Genomic DNA, 11,778 nt, shown 5'->3' with positions numbered 1-11,778 from the left:
TCTCTGAGGTCTAAGCCAACTTATCACCTCCCCAAAAGGGTTCTAGGAGCAGGACTGCTCATTTTCTGCCTGAGGAAGGGGGCTCGGGCAGAAGACTCCTGGTACCTTGGAGCAACATTAGCTATTCTTATACTTTTATCATAAGCGGAGACATTTAGACACCTGCTCTCTACCCTGTTTCTGCTCTGCAGACTGAGGTAAAGGCATTAATTTTACAAAGTTTCATGAGAAAATGGAATTTGTTGTCTTCCTTTGCCACCTCCCTCTAGCCAGCTCCACCCCAACTTAACCACAATGGAAGGCTGTAACCAGCAGGGCGGGCCACATCCTGGAGCCAAGGTGAAGCCAAGGCAACCTGACTCACACTGTCTTGCTCAAGTAAGGAAGTATGCCTGGGAAACTTGGAAATTCCCTCTGGAGGAGGTGTGAGCAGCTCCCAGGCACCACCTCAGTGGCACCCCTCCAAGCAAAATAAGAAGGAAACAACCATTGACTGAAAGCTTTATCTTTGTCAGTCATTGTGTTTTACATGTACTCTCTCATGTAAAACAGCCATTGTGTTTTACATGTATTATCTCCCAACAAGCTTATGAGATGGGTACTCAATATCTGCATCTTATGGATGAGGAAATAGAGTAACTGAATAAATTGTTCTGAAGATGTGGGGGCAGCAAAAAGAGGCACAAAGATACAAACACAGCTCTGTCCTCCCGATTTCAGAGGGTTCTTTCTTGCCACTCACTCAGAGAAGCTGGTTTCCTTGCTGCTATATATCTTCCTTCCCACTGTATGGATGATGATGTTTCCCTTTTGATAACTGCGGGAATTCTCTGGCTCTTGATTTCTCACTGGAGCGTAAGCTTCCTGAGCTTAAAAATCTGTGTGTGTGTTTGTTTTGTTTGTTTGTTTGAGAGGTTTCTGCTATAGGGTGCATGCGCTTGTCAGAAAGAAAGACAGAGAGACAGAAAGAGAGAAATCACCCCCCAGGGGGGATGGCCACGCCACAATCCCTTCTCTTCCATTCTCCTCTCGGGACCTTGGGCACAAATGTACACATGCCCAGTGTGAGTTTAAGCCACTGGGTCCAGGACTCGAACTACATGAAAGTCCAGCGACATAGCCATTAGGCCAACTACTGGTCCCAGTGTTTGGTTTTTATTTTTAAGTCAGGATCTCACTGTGTCACAATCCTCCTGTCTCATCTCCCAAGCAGCTGGGACTACAAGTGTGTGCCCCTATGCCCAACATTTTAGCATGGGCCAAGAATAGGATGTGGGCCTCCCATGTGGCCCCAGTCTGCCAAGCAGCAGGGTCTTAGCTACTACTGTAGCTGGGCCTACAAATCTTTTTTCTTTTTTATGAAAGAGAAAATAGAGGCTGGGGAAAACAGTCATCTCAACAAGGTCTTCATGTCACAGTCCATTCCCAGCCTCAGTCAGCCCAGATCATGGGTGCATACATGCACACTTACACAAGCATGTATGCACATACACATGTGCCTGGTGTCCACAGGGAAGACTCAGGACCTGGGCCCTTCCCATGTGAGTCCAGCATCACAGAGCATTGTGCTACTGGTGTGCCAACATCTGGTCCCTACAAATAATTTCTAATGGTATTTTGGAAGTGATTTAAAAAACATAACTGCTGGCTGGCCAATCAAAGGGTTCAAAACATCATGAGATTTGATAAATGCTACTATTAGTTGTTATTAAAATCACTACTATTTCACATATCAGGTAATCCCTTTCCTCTAAGGCAGGGTTTCACAACCTCAACACTACTGACATTTTGGGCCAGGTTACTCTTTGCCCTGGGGACTGTCCTGTGTGTTAGAGGATGTCATGCAGCACCCACTGCCTCTACCTCCCCAGCAAGTCTCAATCCTCACCCTCGGTTTTAACAGCCAGAAATTTCCCCAGCCATTTCCAGATGTTTCTGGATGGCAAAAATCACCCCCCAATTGAGTACTATTGCTTCAGTGTAAGCAAATAAAATCATAGTACTTATTCTCTCAGAGTAAAATGCCAAGAAGTTTATTCTACCTACCATAAAACAGCCCTCTTAATACTCATAGTTAATAAATATGAGATAGTTCCTGAGAATTGTTATAAAATGAAAGCCCCAGAGCAACAATTTCAGAAGATCAAGACAATCTTCCAGTTATGCCTCAACCAAATCACTTTCTGCTTGTAGAATCTTTTGCAGGGTATGTCATAGGGTAGTGAAAACCTATAGCCAAGAAAATCTGGGTTCAAATTCCAGCTCACAGCCCCAAATCATTTTTTAATAACAAGGGAGAATACAGATAAACATGCCTACACCTCAGCTTCTCTGCCTACTAATGATGATCAATTCACTTATGATCACTTTGTCTCAGTGCCTGTAAAATGGGGATAATTGTTCCCAGCTCCTCAGGTTGACCTGAGGGTTGAAAACAACAGCCAGAAAGCAACTATCTGGTTAAGGTTTGCCATAAAGGGGCTCAAAAATGGTCACTTCTTTCCCTTTCACCACTTTTCACCAGGTCCTGTGGGGTTCACACATGTTTGATTTATTTTTGTTTTCTCCACACCATCTAGCAAAGCAGCTCTCAACTCTGGCTACTTAGGAAGATGGAGAGCGTATGAAACTGCTGACACCTGGGCACACCAACCAAATCAGACTCTCTGGTTTGAGAACACATATTGTAAACATTCAAGTGTCTATTCATAATAAAGCTAATATATGATCTTTTACATAATTTGTTGATGCCAAAAATATAACCATAATAATTTTGTATTTGTTATAAAAGCATGGTAATATATGAATCATTGATAATATATTATTAATACATTAAATCAGCATACCTCTAACTGACATCTACTGTATTACTTGAATGTACATGTTTCATTAGAATGTTTTAATTTTGTGGTTTTCAAATTATTTTAAAATTTATTTATTTATTTATTTCTTCTATAAGCAAGAAAGACATTAAGAGAAAGAAAGAGAGAGAGAGTACTCCCAACAAGGACTTGACACTGCAACTCACCCCTCAGCTTCCGCCAGCCCCAGACTATGGGCACACATGTGCCCAGAACACTCAAGGAGCTCTGTGGATGTGAACCTGGAACTTTCCCATGTGTGTCAGCTTACATTTTATCACTGTGCCACCAGCGAGCCCCAGAACCATATGCTTTAATTTCATAATCATTTTTAAAAACCTCTTACATGTTATTTTTTTAAAAAACTTGCCTTTGAAATGATAATCCTCAACGGAAGGAAATGTTTATATAATAAGACTTTCTTTTTTTTAAGAATTATTTTATTTGGGGACCAGCAGGCGGCATGGTGGCCGACTGCGGTTCGAATACTGGACCTGGTGGCTTGCTTTCTCACTTTCCCCCTCTCTCTATGTGTGTATCTCTCTCTGGTCAAATTAAAATAAATGAATGAATAAATAAAATTAAATAAATAATTATTTTTTTAAATAATTATTTTATTTATTTATTTAAATTTGACCAGAGAGGGACAAAATGAGAGAGAGAGTGAGAAAACAAGCTGCCAGGTCCAGGATTCAAACCATGGTCAGCCATGTGAGAGTCCAGCGTCCTTAACCACCACACCACCTGCCGACCCCTCATTTCTTTTTTTAAGAATAATGTAATTGGGACCAGCAGTTAGCATAATGGCTATGTCGCTGGACTCCCACGTAGTCGACCGCAGTTCGCGTCCCGGACCGGGTGGCTTAAAACTCACGCTGGACACATGTGCGTGTGTGCCCAAGATCCCAAGAGGAGAAAGGAGGAGAAGGGACTGCAGCGTGACCATCCCCCCTGGGGGCTGATTTCTTGCTTTCTATCTCTCTGTCTCTGTCTGCCTGGTGAGCGCACACGCCTTATAGTGAAAACCTCTCCAAAAAAAAGAATAATGTAATTTATGGGGCCAGCAGGTGATATAGTGGTTAAGGCACTGGATTCCCACATGGCCAAAGGTGGTTCAAGTCCCAGACCTTGTGGCTTTCTCATTCTTCCTTTCTGTCAAAATTTAAGAATAACAATAAATAAAATTATTTTTAAAAAAGAATAATGTAATTTACTAATTAACTTTATTTACATACTCACTTTTGCATAAAACTTTCATTTTCTAAGCTAATTTTTTTCAATGTTTGAAGAAACAGTACCACAAATAATTCTGAAACTAATATATTAGTAACAAATTATGTGACAAACTTACATCTGTACACAAGGATAGAAAAAGAATCTATTTGTTATCAGGAAAGTGGATACTGTCATGTGTTTTTGTTGATGGGAATCCTAAACTGCTCTAGTACCATGGTAATGGCATTTAAATGTTCCTACATAGCATCAAATCAGTAAAGAAAGTAGAAAAATATGGAAGATTTACTGCTGAGTGAGGCAAGCCAGGCTATGAAGGAGAGACATTGTATGTCCCCACTTAACATATACCGAATGTCTGCACTCTATGACTGAAACTGGTTGACTAACAGTTGTACAAACACAAGAGATGGGTGTGACTGTCAGATGAGGTGTATGTGGAGGAGTGGGGCCTAACAAAGGATATTTGGAGAAGGGATACGGAGGTAGAACATTGACAGGATGGGGAAGTGTGGTGTTATTGGTTGAAGATATTTTGATCAATGGGACTGGAAAGAAATGTTCACATATTGAAATGCTCACATTGTAAGCTAAACAATGCGATTGAATATATATACAAAAAGAAATAAATTAAATTTAAAAAATTCAAAAAAAAAATGTGGGAGGGAAAAAAGGCATGGAAAACAACTGTAGATACCAGAGACAGTGTGGGAGGAGGGTACAAAATGGCACAGGGTGAGAGGTAGGAAATAAAGGGGGGGGGGTAATATAAGAAACAAGAAATGGAAAATTATTTGTTGACAATAACATGTATGATCATATCCTTGATTGAGCCAATATACAGAGTATTCTGGATAGAAAATCTTATTTTATACAGCAAATGAGATAAATAAAATTAATTAGAAAAAAAAATCACAGTTCACGGTTAGTGGCAGAAGTTAGTATCACTAGAGCAATTAAATGAATGTAATGATGTTCCTGTGACTCAAGTAATTAAGTGATATTTAAAGTGAAAATATGGGACTGGATTCACAGCTGGTTTTCAGGTTCCTTGTTGTAAGTAACCAAGTTACCCTTGGGAATGTACACATCAGCACCTCACAAATCTTCCGGGAGCAAAGTTTGACTTTTCCCTAGGCCTGTAATAGTACCAGACACACAGGAACACACAGTAAACATTTCTGAAATGATGAGAAGCTTTTTCTCTCTCTTTCATTGCCAAAGAATGTGTTCACTTACCAGAAAGAAAGCACCCCAATTAGGTACAGTCATAACACAACATCTTTTCCTTCACTTCTCCATCCCATTAGAATCCTGAGCACTCAGAAACATGTGCCCAGCATGGTTTTCAAGTCACCAGGGCCAGATTCAAACTACAGTCAACTCCATGGGATCTGGCTCACAGAGCACAGTGTTTAATCACTGTACTACAGGGCTGGCTCCACCTTTCTTATTTTTTCTACACTTCTTTTCCATAAAACATTACTTTCTTATTTTTTTCAGTCTTGTATTTCTGTAAGCTACTTTAAATCATTCCTGAATAATATTGGGCATTAGAAAATCAACCCTCCTGGGACCAGCAAATAGCATAATGGTCACTTTGCTGGATTTCCACATGGCTAACCGCGGTTCAAGTCCTAGACCCAGAAACTTGAAACTCACACTGGGCATATGTGCATATGTGCTTAAAATTCTGACAGGAGAATGGAGGAGAAGGGATTGCAGTGTGGTCATCCCCCCAGGGGGTCATTTCTCACTTTCTGTCTCACTGTCTCTCCAGAGAGCACATTTGTCCTATAACAAACATTTCTCAAAAAGAAAAGAAAAAGAAAATTAACACTCCTTTCAAGAATTGAACAGAAGAGAATTTCTGTGAGTAGCATATTTTTGGCCCTGGCAAAGAGGTCTCTATCACCTCCTTGTCAGATCACCACACTAACCCACAGTTAATCTTGGTTGTTATAATTCATGTTCCGTTGATGAACCATCTCAGATTTTTTCAGTACTGAGTTCTCTGGTTAAATAGCAGGGACAATGCAATTGAATTTCTTGAGAAAATGCTATACCTCTCAAAGAAATTTCCCAGTGTAGTTGAACATGAAGTAGAGTCATTGCCCTTGGTTGCTTAGCTTTCTTAAAGAGCCCTGAAGTAGGCTTCCTTTCAAGCCCAGAGTTCTTGCATCTGGAAGAGGAAGCCACACTGGTCATGGAAAGAGAGTATCCAAACCTCCTTCCTTCCCTGCTGGGAATACTTTTCTAGTTCCCCTTCTGTTCAGAGATTAAGAAACAGGAAGCCCTGACTTCTCATCTCATATTATTTCCTCCCTCACCAACCCACTTGCTTACCAGATCACTAAGTGCCCTCAACACTTTTACTTCTAAAAATAATAAAATCAATTTCCTATTTGAGAAGAAATACAGATTCTTTATTCATATATATATATTTTTTTAGAGATATTTGCTATAGGGTGCATGTGCCCACCGGAGAGACAGAGAGAGAAATCACCACCACCACCCCCGGGGTGGATGTCCACGCCACAATCCCTTCTCCTCCATTCTCCTCTCAGGATTTTGGGCACACACACACAAGTGCCTGGCATGAGTTTTAAGACACTGGGTCCAGGACCCGAACTGCAGTTGACTATGTGGGAGTCCAGCAAGGTAACCATTATGCCATCTGCTGGTCCTGAGAAGGAATACAGATTCTAACATTGGGAAGAGAAGCATAAAAGATTTGACCTTGGGGCCAGGTGGTGGCATAGTGGTAATGAAACAGGACCTGGGTTCGCCTCCTGAGACCTCCCTGAGAAAACTGTACATGCATTTGCCTGTAATCCAAGGCAGCTAAGGATTGTGAAGTGAAGACCCGGTTGGAGGTGCCAGTCTGTCTCTGTCTTTCTCACATGGAAGAAATAAATGGATGAAATAGCAATACAAAATCCAATCTCTCACTCAGTGAGAAGGTGGTCCTTCCTGAGACACCACTTTCTAGCTCCTACTTAAAAGTCAGCATTTTGCCACATTACACAAGGCATTTCTGGAAGTTACAAAGCAAAGAACATTTTTTTAGAATCCTGATGTCAGGACTAGAGATAGTAAGGATCTAGACAGAGTGCCAATTTTTAATTTTGTTAAATAAGGGCACTTTAAAAATAAACAATTGAAAGGGGAGGGGAAGAATCTATTAGGTCGTTGCGAAAGTAATGATGTATTTCTTTTTTTTAATGTAAAAAATGTGTCATGACTTTCCCAATGACCCAATATAATGTGCAATGACAGTAATTTCATAAAAAAAAAAACCTTCTAACAACAAAATGTTGAAAGGCTGTAATGTCAGAATAAAAGGCAAGCATTAAACTGGATAAATTTTGCTTTCTTTTTAAAAATCTTCCCATTGGGAACCAGCAGTTAGCGTAATGGCTATGTCGCGGGACTCCCACATAGTCGACCGCGGTTCGCGTCCCAGACCCGGTGGCTTAAAACTCACGCCGGGCACGTGTGCGTGCGTGCCCAAGATCCCGAGAGGAGAATGGAGGAGAAGGGATTGTGGCGTGACCATCCCCCATGGAGGTGATTTCTCGCTTTCTGTCTCTATGTCTCTCTCTGTCTGGCGAGCACACCCGCCCTATAGTGAAAATCTCTCAAAAAAAAAAAAAAAGCCCTTACCATCTTGCCCTTATTTCTGTCATTCCATGAAGGCAGGTGAACACTTTTTGAAGACAGTTGCCATGCTGGAGTTTGACGATAGCCCACTATAGAGCAGGAAATATTTTCTTCCAAGGTTTCATGACCCTGAGCAGTTCACTGGTCCTCCAACTCCAGTCCATTGACTACTGCCTGTGAACAAGCCAATTCAAGTAAACCATTGTGCAGACCTAACTACACTCTTGACATACAGTTAATATTATATAAGCCAAAGATGTGATCAACCAAAAGTCCTGAGCAAATATATAGCAATTGACTATTATAGCATTAGTAAATTTCTCTCCAAGTTCTGTGAAGTGCAGACAGAGCAAGTAAGAGTTCCAAATGTATTACAAAGTATTTTTGTGATGTATTAAAATTAAAATGTATTATATCTTTTTTTAATTACCAGAGTGCACATGTGCTCACCAGAGAGAGTTGAAGAGACAGAGAGAAGGAGAAGGAGAAGGAGAAAGCACCCCTAATGAGAAGTGATCACACTGCAATACCTTCCTCTCCATTTCTCCATCTTGTTAAGATCTGGGGGGCATGTGCAGTGTTTTCCAAGTCCCTGAGGTCAGGATTCCAATCATCGTTAGCCATGTGGGATCCAGCTCCCTTAACCACTAGGCTATGAGGCCAGCCCTGTACTTTCAGTACATCTGGATCTAAAATGTTCAGTATAGCAAACACTACACTACTCAAGGGTTAGTAGGGCAATACAGTGAAAACAGCTAGCAGGATGGAGGCCCAGCCTTACCCCTGATTTTGCCACTAAGTGATTCAATAGCCTTAGGCACATTGTTAAATCTTTCTGTGCTGTTTTCTCAGATGAGGGAATTAGATTAAAATTATCTCTTGGGGCCCATTCAGCATGAATATTCTTAATGTAATATGTAACAGTGTATTCTCACTCTCAGAATTTGTAAGGCCTTAGGGAATAAAAGAAGTATCTAAATCTTCTAAAAAACTGACCTCTAGTTACCCCGAAAGACAACTATCCTCCTATGGGATCTTCAAAAACCGGCTGTGCTCAAACAAAGAGCTAAAGGCACAATCTGATTAGTTTATAAATTAACACAAGTGGGTTTGAGCATCCACTGTGGGCAAACTGAAGGAGAGTAAAAGTTCCCCAGGTCCCTCCATCTCCCTGGCTGCCCTTTCCCTAGAGTGAGCACAAGGACTTGACATCAGCTCTATACTAATAGAACTCTGACTCTGCAGCAGGCTTGTTACGTACATGGTTGATTTTAAACTTAGAACCACCCTGCAAGGTGGGAAGTATTATCTCCATAAAATGAATAGGAACATTGAGGCTCAAGAAAGTTAGGTACAGTCCAAGCTCACAACATAAGAAATAAGATTCACGCTAACACTATTGCTGGACAAGGAGTCCTATGCCCCAGTTCAGAGACCCTTTGCTACTCAACAAAACAGAGGGGGGAAATTGTTGGGTAAAGCAGCAGCCAGAAGATAGTGTAATGGCTATGTTGCTGGATTCTCACATAGTCAACCATGGTTCGAGTCCTGGACACAGCAGCTTAAAACTCACACCAGGAACATGTGCATGTATACCCAAAATCCTGAGAGGGGAATGGAGAAGGGATTGCGCTGTGGCCATCCCCCCTGAAGGTTGATTTTGTGCTTTCTGTCTCTCTGTCTCTCTGGTGAGCAGAGAGCCCTAATAGCAAAAAATTTCTCTCTCAAAAACAAACAAGAAAAGGAATGGAGAAGTTATTATAGTGTGGTCATACCAGGAGGATATGTAAAATATCTTCAACTGGTTAGCCACTTTACAGATGCTTTTACAGAGGAAGGAAGAGACTGGGGGCTCACGGCAATGTACAGAAAAGCACAGGTCAGGTTAATTTTTAGCCAGGGATACAATATGTCTCCAAAACAGAAGTTTCAGTTCTTAAGAATGGAACAATTTCCATTGTTTTGAGCTTCAGGTTGACTGCCTCTGACGTCTGTCTCCCTGGAGTTCCTAAGAGATTTCAAACAGAGTATCAGGCTGACGAAAAGGAAAAAAAAACAAGGTGATTAACAAGATAGAGTCAGTCTGGCTAAAGCAGGCCCCTATTACAAGGCCTCTCAGGCTCTAAAGTCTGTACTCTTTGCATTATGTCTGCGGTATTACATTCATCACATCTTTATACCCCCAAGAGACTGGATCAAAAACCCCAAGGCTCCTCAGACTGATGATACCTGCACCCACCAGTGGAATCTCCCTTTAGACTATGACCTTGGAAGACCAACTGCTATCTATTCTCTAATAGCTCTCCTTCCCAGTCCAGTGAGGTAATGAAGAGTGCCCATTAGACTTTCTATAATGTGAAGACTTGCAAATAAGCTCTATGCAGGCTAGCAAGCTTGAAGTGCATAGGACAGTCACAGAACCTAGCATTTCCAACTTAAATTAGTGTAATATTCAGTTCCAACCTGCTTCACTCAGATTAGCTGCTAAACTCTTCTGCTCAAGGTGTGGTCCTTGGATCGGCAGCATCAAGGTATCACTTGGGAAGCTATCAGAAGGAACCTCAGGCCCATACCAGACTCACTGAATCAGAAATTATGTTAGCCAGATGCTTCTAGTGACACATTAATATATTAAAAGCACTGTTTTAGAATTACCTACAGAGCTTTCTTCCTCAGAAACAAGAGACTAAAATTCCAGAGAAAGGAGTGAAGAGTGAAGCGAGGCCCCAAAATATGTGTGTGTGTGTGTGTGTGTGTGTGTGTGTGTTTTAACTAATCTTCTTTTGGTCTCCCGTCCTCCAGAAAAATCAAGTCCTTTCTGACTAGAATCAAAGAACAACTTTGTTTTGTCAACAGCTGTCCCTGTAGCCAATAGAAACTCCCTCCTCCCTAGAAGGCCATGCCATTACTCTATACATGCAATAAATAAGTGGAACAATTTTGCCTAAAACAGTTTCCCTTTGAGTTGTTCCCCAACCCATCAATCTTCTATCCCCCAACTCATAGGGAAGTTTAGACTATTGTTCCCATAACAGCAGGACTCCTATATTTATTTTCTCCTGAAAAATAAACCTAGTACAAGTTTAAGAAGGAAGGAGAAGAGAAAAGAAGAGAAGATGGAAAGAAAGGAAGGGAGGGAAGGAGAGAGAGAAAAAGAAGGAGGGAGGAAGAGAAACGAATTAACATGTGTTAAAAATGTACTACATGTCAGGCACACTCCATCCCCCCAACAGTTCACGTAAAAATATGTAAGATTTGTGTTAATGCCCCAGTTTTCAAAGCCAGAGATTCTGACTCAAAGCCAAGATTCTCAACAGGATCTAGTCTGGTCCCATTCTTTCTACTACCCCAACTTGCCTACACAGCATATCATGTCAATACAAATTTTTATTGAGATGTAATTCACATATCACAAAATTCAATTCAGTGGGTTTTTTTAGTATATTCACAAATTGTAAAATCATCACCACTATCTATTTTCTAAACATTTCCATCACCCCTAAAAAAAGGCTTCCCTCCTGCCCCCTAGTCCTTGACAACTACTTTCTGTCTCTATAGATTTGCCTATTCTGGATATTTCATATAAATGCAATCATATAATAGTGTGATCTTTTATGTCTGGTTTCTTTCATTGAGCATAACATTGTCAGGGCTCATCTATGTCATTTCATGTATCAGTACTTCATTTCTTTTTTAAAATTTTATTATCATTATCTTTTTTTTTTTTTTTTGCGAGATTTTTGTTACAGGGCATGTGCGCTTGCCAGCAAGACAGAGCAAGAGAGACAGAAACTGAGAAATCACCCTCCAGTAGCCATGGCCATGCTTCAATCCATTCTCTTCTCATAATTTTGGGCACACACAATACACGTACCTGGCATGAGTTTTAAGCTGCCAGGTCCAGGACTTGAACCACAGTCGACTATGTGAGAGTCCAGAGACATAACCATTACACCATCTGCTGGTACTTCATTATCACTTTTTAACTTGCATTGGGTACATGTGCTCACTAGGGAGAGAC

The 11,778-nt window shown here is 41.0% G+C and overlaps 1 long non-coding RNA gene across 1 annotated transcript in view; it reads right to left on the bottom strand.

Moving 5' to 3' along the window:
* LOC114008224 (uncharacterized) overlaps nt 1-7,933 on the bottom strand; it is a 32,848-nt gene extending 24,915 nt beyond the window's left edge. The window contains exon 1 of the long non-coding RNA XR_003549778.1: nt 7,761-7,933. This is a non-coding gene — a long non-coding RNA (uncharacterized LOC114008224). The remainder of the gene's footprint in view (nt 1-7,760) is intronic.
* Between the last annotated feature and the right edge of the window lie 3,845 nt (nt 7,934-11,778).

This window comes from Tupaia chinensis, unplaced genomic scaffold, assembly GCF_000334495.1.
Source record: "Tupaia chinensis unplaced genomic scaffold, TupChi_1.0 Scaffold000311_2, whole genome shotgun sequence".
In the NCBI taxonomy this organism is placed as follows: Eukaryota; Metazoa; Chordata; class Mammalia; order Scandentia; family Tupaiidae; genus Tupaia; species Tupaia belangeri.
The sequence above is the reverse complement of the archived record's forward strand: the minus strand, read 5'-3'. Positions and strand labels throughout refer to the sequence as shown.